We start from the raw sequence: 7,309 nt of genomic DNA, 5'->3' as shown, positions 1-7,309 counted from the left end.
AGTGAGTTTCTCCAACTGGATCACTAAGAAAACACTTACATCAAAAGCTGTCATTGGAATTGTTCTTTAGAAAATTTTGCTGTCAAGCAGGAAGAAATAGACCTTGTAATGTTTGGTACTTTTGGACTTAAAAATAGAAGGACTAAAGTGCAATGGCACGTTGCTGGGGAAGGAATTTTAGAATGAGTTTGAACTAGATGACCTGCTAAATCTGTATCATCTCTCGCTTCTGTGATTCAACTCTTTTGCAGTTGAGTGCATAAAAATAAAGCCATGAGGGAACATGACCATCAATAACAAGAAAAATAATAATACTCTGATCTCCTTCCTTAGAAAAAAGGGTCTATGTTTTAATGAAGCATTATCTTTTTAATTCTCACAACATCCAAGGTGTGCGTGAGGCAAGTATTATTATTCCATTTTGCAAATGGAGGAATTGAGGTTCATGGAGTTTGAGTTACCCACAAGTCAAAAGGGGACAGAATCTATTGACTCAGAAGTAAGTTATCAGGGAAAGAGGTCTGCCATGGCATGGGTGAGGCTGGCAACGATGTTGCAAGCAGGGAGTTTTGGGACATATGACAAAGGAGTTTCTCTGAAGCAGAGGACATGGCATCCTACCCATCTGAAGGCACATGTGAAGAGTGTCAGCGAGGGGCAAAGCTTTGCATTTTGAAGAAAGCTTAAGATTAAGAAAAATGACAAGAAATTGCTATGGAAGTCACAAAAGGCTCAAACCTCACAAGAATCCTGCGGCGGCTTGCTCGGTCGGTAGAGGTGGGGTCTGGCTGCGGACGAGGGGTCGGTCCAGCTCTGGACGAGGGGTCGGTCCCGCTTGGGACGAGGGGTTGGTCCCACTTGGGACGAGGGGTCGGTCCGGCAGCAGACGAGGGATCGGTCTCACAAGGGGTTGCGCGGTTCGGCTGACGGGGTCGCCCGGCGAAGCCGGCGACGAAGGGGTCGCCCGGCGAAGCAGGCGACGAACTGGGGACAAGGGAGGCCAGGCCCTTGTCGGGGGCTCTCAGGACTGGAGGGCGCACGGCAGAAGAACTACCGCGGAGACAAGGTAAACACGCAAGTCCACTTTACTGAGGGAGAGGCAACAGTTTTATAGGGGCTGGGGAAGGCTGATTGGTCGAAGCCACACCCTGTTCTGATTGGTTGCCGGCGAAAGGTCAGTGGGCGGTACTGGACGGGGGAGGGGCGGTGGTCAGGGACTGGCTGTCGCTGCCGCTGGGGGAAGGGGCAGGGTTTAGGGATTGGCGGCTGCCGTTGCTGGGGTGGAGGGCAGACTTGAGTTTCCCGCCCACGCCTGGCTGCTGCCGCTGTCGGGGGAAGGGAAAAGGGCGGGCTGGACTTCTCCGCCCACACCTGGCTGTTGCTGCTGTCGGGGGAGGGGAAAAGGGCAGACTGGAATTTTCCGCCCTGTGCCTGCGCAGGGAGAAAGAAGAAGAAGGGTGCCGCCCTACAGGCATCGTGTGGCGCCATCCGGGAGGAGGGGCGGCCATGGAAGCATGGCTGCCGAGAAGGGGAGACCCGAGGGCACTCTGCGCCCATGCCGAGCTCCCTTCAGGGGTGGCGGTGAGTCCGACCAGCCACCCTATTATGGGGGCAGCGGCTTGGCCTGCCGCGGCCGCTCCCCCGCCAGGCCAGCAAACCACACTTCAGCCCGAGGGGTGACCGCATTTCCCCCTTCTTTTCAAATAAGGACCAGGATGGCAGCAGCAACAAGTAGCTGAGGCCCAAGAGGCAGTAAGCAATGAGGGAAGCGGGGCTGAAGAGGGAGGTGAGTATGACGGGGATATAAATGTACAATTTAGGGTGTGGTATCTTGCCGTTGCAAGCAAGGGTGGCCAATGTCCAATTCTCGTTGATCTCAGTGGCTATAAGGTCCATCTGCTTGTTAAAAGTCCAGGATGACAGCGCATTACAGGTAGTTGATCTCTTCTTGGCGGCGAAGAGCGGTAGAGGCAGACTGTGTGATGGTCTGGAGGATCGCAGCGGTGAGGACAAGTCGCGTCAGGGCACCTGCGATGGTGGTGGCGGCAGCGTCGGGAGTGGTGGAGACGTAGGCGAGGACAATAAGAAGGCCAAAGTCTTCACGGGCGCGAGAGAGGCCGATGTTAATGGGGCGGGCCGACATGGGGCGGCCCAATCTGCAACGCAGTGGGGGTTCAGGCAAAAAAAAAGGAGGGGGGCGGGGGACGAGAAAGGACGCTTTGGATGGCTGAGAAGAGGAGTGAGGTCGAGACAGGAGGAAGCTCCGCAGAAGTATGGGGAGGCAAGAGCAGAAGCGTTAATGGATGCTAGAAAGCAGGCCGCGGGCCGGGGAAAGCGGGTTGCGGGCCGTTTAGCAGGGCTGGAGCTACTTGAGAGCGATGGCGGCATGGGGGGCCGTGGTTACAATCTTCTGGGGTGGTAGTGGCTAGACAGATGGCGGGAAATATTATCAAGAAAGCAAAGGTTATGAGGAAGAAATAGAGTATTAAAGGCTGTGGGGGAAGTGAGAAGATCATTTAGAGGATAGGGTTGAGAATGGTATGTTTAAGACAGAAGCTTTGTGGTTTGTAGGAGACTGCTTTATAAACGAAGGAGAATGAGGGCAGTAAATATAGTAACGATAGATAGGAAGATGACAGTGAGGAGGAGTCTTTGTTTAAGGTTCCAATCGTCCGGCGCAACAGTGGCTAGGCCGATAGCGAGGGGTGTTGCTAAATAGACAATGGCTGCAAAGACAAAATCATCTTCTGTTTCCTCAAATATAACTTTTCTTTAAATACTTAGTAGCATGCAATATTAGAAACCGTTTCCTAAAAGCAAGTTGGCAGGGGAGCTTGGTTGCTGTTAATCTTTCCTGTTATAAAATTACCTTTTATTATTATTATCATCAATTTAGTTTTATATATATATATTTAAGAATGACCTTTTGGAATTAGCCATTTAATACCTTAATGTAAACTATTGAAGATAAATTTTATCCTTACAGAACACATTCCCTTACGTAAAGTTATCACAATACCTTTTACACTTGCCACATGCAAATTAAATTTCAAGAGTTTATGAAAAATTAGCCATCTTACTTTAGGACAAAATACGTCTTTTTGCAAAACTTATTACATTTCCGTTAGCATTTTTACAAACTTTTAACCTTTTTAATATTCATATAAGCTTTACATTCTTCATATTATCCTGTGAAGAAAAATAAGTTATTCATTTTAATCTAGGCAAGAACAACTTTTTATGAAGACGTACAGTTAATATTGTTAATTAAGACTTACAATTTTTTTTAATTGTAGATATCTTATTAACATTTAAACTTATGTATTAATATAATAAACTTAAGTATTAATATAAGCGCTTATTTAATTTTTGGCCATTTGAATAGAGCTCTTTTAAAGATTTCCAGTAATTTATATTTACCATCCGGAGGTATCACAATATACATTGACATTGAACGAACAGACAGACAAACACAGAACAATTACAACACATTAACAGAAATATATAATTTATTTACAGTTGACTCATAACTCTTACTTTCTTGGTATAGCTGCTTTTAAATCCTTTTTTATATAGCATATCATAGATTATAAGCTGTTTGAAAGAGATCTTACACCGGTGAGTGTCTAGGAGACCGGCGAGGGCCCGAACTTGTGGGGCTTGCTTAGCAGATAGGATGTTACCCATTGCTAATGGCCTTTTGGAGCCGATAAGAAAAGGGGCCCTTACCTTGAGAGCGCGGCGATGGGAGCCGAGGTGCGCGGTGAGACGAGGGGTCGGAGCCGGTGGGGCTCCGACGGTGGTCGCGGGCCAAGAGAAGGCCCCGACGAGGGGAGGGCGGGACGACGAGCAGTGGAGCAAGGCAAAGGGGAGCAAGCGCAGAGGGGAGGAGGCAGAGGTGAAGGCAGGGGTGGAGGTGCTCAGGCACGCGCTCTTGAGAGTTTTATTGGCGCCTCTTAATCATAGCGGGTCGGTATAAGCCCCCGACATGGAAGGAGAAAGCCATCCAGCGATTCTCCCAGACCGCCGTGGATCATATGAGGTCACCAAGGTTCAGGAGCAGCAATGCAGAGCGAAAAGATAGGGGTGAGAAAAGAGGAGAGCGTAGGGCTATGGTAGGGTTACTTCAGACGTGCAAGCGCGCGCTCCCAAGAAATCCAAGGCTCCTCTTAATCATAGCGGGTCGGTATAAGCCCCCGACATGGAAGGAGAAAGCCATCCAGCGATTCTCCCAGACCGCCGTGGATCGTATGAGGTAGCCAAGGCTCAGGTAGCAGCAATGTTGCACGAGAGAAGTCCCACGGTGAGAAGAGAGGAGGGGGGGGCGCCAGGTTATGGAGTGAGGCTGTGGTGGAGTTGCCTTGCCCCACGTTGTGCTGTGGTGGGGTTGCTTTGCCCCACGTTGGGCGCCAGCTGCGGCGGCTTGCTCGGTCGGTAGAGGTGGGGTCTGGCTGCGGACGAGGGGTCGGTCCAGCTCTGGACGAGGGGTCGGTCCCGCTTGGGACGAGGGGTTGGTCCCACTTGGGACGAGGGGTCGGTCCGGCAGCAGACGAGGGATCGGTCTCACAAGGGGTTGCGCGGTTCGGCTGACGGGGTCGCCCGGCGAAGCCGGCGACGAAGGGGTCGCCCGGCGAAGCAGGCGACGAACTGGGGACAAGGGAGGCCAGGCCCTTGTCGGGGGCTCTCAGGACTGGAGGGCGCACGGCAGAAGAACTACCGCGGAGACAAGGTAAACACGCAAGTCCACTTTACTGAGGGAGAGGCAACAGTTTTATAGGGGCTGGGGAAGGCTGATTGGTCGAAGCCACACCCTGTTCTGATTGGTTGCCGGCGAAAGGTCAGTGGGCGGTACTGGACGGGGGAGGGGCGGTGGTCAGGGACTGGCTGTCGCTGCCGCTGGGGGAAGGGGCAGGGTTTAGGGATTGGCGGCTGCCGTTGCTGGGGTGGAGGGCAGACTTGAGTTTCCCGCCCACGCCTGGCTGCTGCCGCTGTCAGGGGAAGGGAAAAGGGCGGGCTGGACTTCTCCGCCCACACCTGGCTGTTGCTGCTGTCGGGGGAGGGGAAAAGGGCAGACTGGAATTTTCCGCCCTGTGCCTGCGCAGGGAGAAAGAAGAAGAAGGGTGCCGCCCTACAGGCATCGTGTGGCGCCATCCGGGAGGAGGGGCGGCCATGGAAGCATGGCTGCCGAGAAGGGGAGACCCGAGGGCACTCTGCGCCCATGCCGAGCTCCCTTCAGGGGTGGCGGTGAGTCCGACCAGCCACCCTATTATGGGGGCAGCGGCTTGGCCTGCCGCGGCCGCTCCCCCGCCAGGCCAGCAAACCACACTTCAGCCCGAGGGGTGACCGCAGAATCCCAATTCACAGATCCATACCCAGATCATCTTGAAACATATCTAATTAGCTGAAGAGGAAAGACTTAGGAAGCAGCTTTCCAAAGTTGACCAGCCTTTGCCAGAACAAGGTAGCATTGACCAGGCTTTGTCTGAAGAACAATCTAGCAGTGACCAGGATCTACCAGCAGAACAATGTAGCAAAACAGTAAATTCCATTGCTGTTGATACTTCAAAGTAAAATAAAAAGAAAACATCAAATCAAAAAGCACAAGAAGCATATGGACAGGTGCAAGCTAAGCATGCTGCTAAGAAACAAGCACTCAAGAGAAACAAACAAAAGAGAGGAAGCTCCCAGGCTCTACAAAAAGAAAAAAATGGACGTGTTAAAAAATATTGACCAGGGAAGCGGACTTGGCCCAGTGGATAGGGCATCCATCTACCACATGGGAGGTACGCAGTTCAAACCCCAGGCCTCCCTGACCCGTGTGGAGTTGGCCCATGCGCAGTGCTGATGCGTGCAAGGAATGCTGAGCCATGCAGGGGTGTCCCCCGCATAGGGGAGCCCCACGCGCAAGGAGTGAGCCCCGTAAGGAGAGCCACCCAGCGTGAAAGAAAGTGCAGCTTGCCCAGGAATGGCACCGCACACATGGAGAGCTGACGCAGCAAGATGAGCCAACAAAAAGAAACACAGATTCCCATGCCACTGACAACAGAAGCAGACAAAAAAAAAAAAAAAAAAAAAAGAGGAACACGCAGTAAATGGACACAGAGAACAGACAACTGGGGCAGTGGGGAGGGGTGGGGAGGGGAGAGAATAAAAATAAATCTAAATATATAGAGAGAAAGACCAAAAAGACTAAAAAGGGCCAACCAAATTTGAATTTACAAATGGAGTATCTTCTTCAAAAAATACAAGATAAAAAGTAAATCAGACATTTTGTCCTTAATCAAGAGTTAAAATATCTGCTGTGTATCAGTTTGATATGGTTATACATTCCAAAATAGATATTGGATTATGTTTGTAATCTGGTCTGTACCTGGGCATGATTGAGTTATGATTAGGGCTTTGATTGGGCCTTGTCATTAGGGCATTGAGTCCCTACCCCTTGGTAGGTGGGAACTCACAGAAAAAAGGCATGGTAAAGGACAGAGTTGAGGACATTTTGATGTTGGAGTTTTGATTTGGAGTTTGATGTTGGAGTCTTGAGCTGGAGCCAGGAGAAGAACACAGAGGAATAAAGATGGCTCCTTAGACATGGCAGAAACCCTGGGGAGAGAGAAAGAGCTGTTCATCTGATAATCTATAGCTGACCTTGTGGAGAAAACAGAGGACCTGAGCCCAGAGAAAAGCAAGACCTGGGAAGAGATGAACCCTGGCAGATGTTGCCAGCCATTTTGCTCCAACCCATGGAAATAGACTTTGGTGAGGGAAGTAACTTATGCTTTATGGCCTGGTATCTGTAAGCTCCTACCCCAAATAAATACCCTTTATAGAAACCAACCCGTTTCTAGTAGTTTGCACTAGTACCCCTTTGGCTAATACATGCATCTATTGGATTTTTTGATGTAATGCACCTCTGTTTTAGTTTCCTTGCAGCTAAAACAAATACCATACCTTGGGTTGGCTTAACAGTAGGAATTTATTGGTTAACAGTGTCAGAGGCTAGAAGGCTTACTTCCTCCCGTGGTTGGTACCTTCTGATTGGCCAGAAAACTTGAGGATTCCTTGGATTTTCCATCACATGGCAATGCACATGGCAGAGTCTTCTCATTTTTCTTCCAGATTCTGGTAGCTTCCAGCTTCTGGCTGCTCCCTGTCGCTTCTCTTTCAGTATCTAATTTCCTTTCCTTATAAGGACATTAGCCCAATTGGAGCAAGGCCCACTCTCATTCAGTTTGGGCACACCCTAACTAATAACATCTTCAAGTTCTACATAATATTTGTTTCTTATTTATTTGCCTCTGAAGAAAGGTTA

General features: G+C 50.0%; 1 pseudogene; it reads left to right on the top strand.

The window, feature by feature from the left end:
* Window positions 1-550: 550 nt before the first annotated feature.
* LOC101412622 (thyroid transcription factor 1-associated protein 26 pseudogene) lies at window positions 551-6,260 on the top strand (annotated as a pseudogene).
* The last annotated feature ends 1,049 nt before the right edge of the window (window positions 6,261-7,309 follow it).

The sequence above is a fragment of the Dasypus novemcinctus genome, chromosome 2, assembly GCF_030445035.2.
Source record: "Dasypus novemcinctus isolate mDasNov1 chromosome 2, mDasNov1.1.hap2, whole genome shotgun sequence".
Classification (NCBI taxonomy): domain Eukaryota; kingdom Metazoa; phylum Chordata; class Mammalia; order Cingulata; family Dasypodidae; genus Dasypus; species Dasypus novemcinctus.
This window is presented reverse-complemented; position numbering and strand designations above follow the sequence as displayed.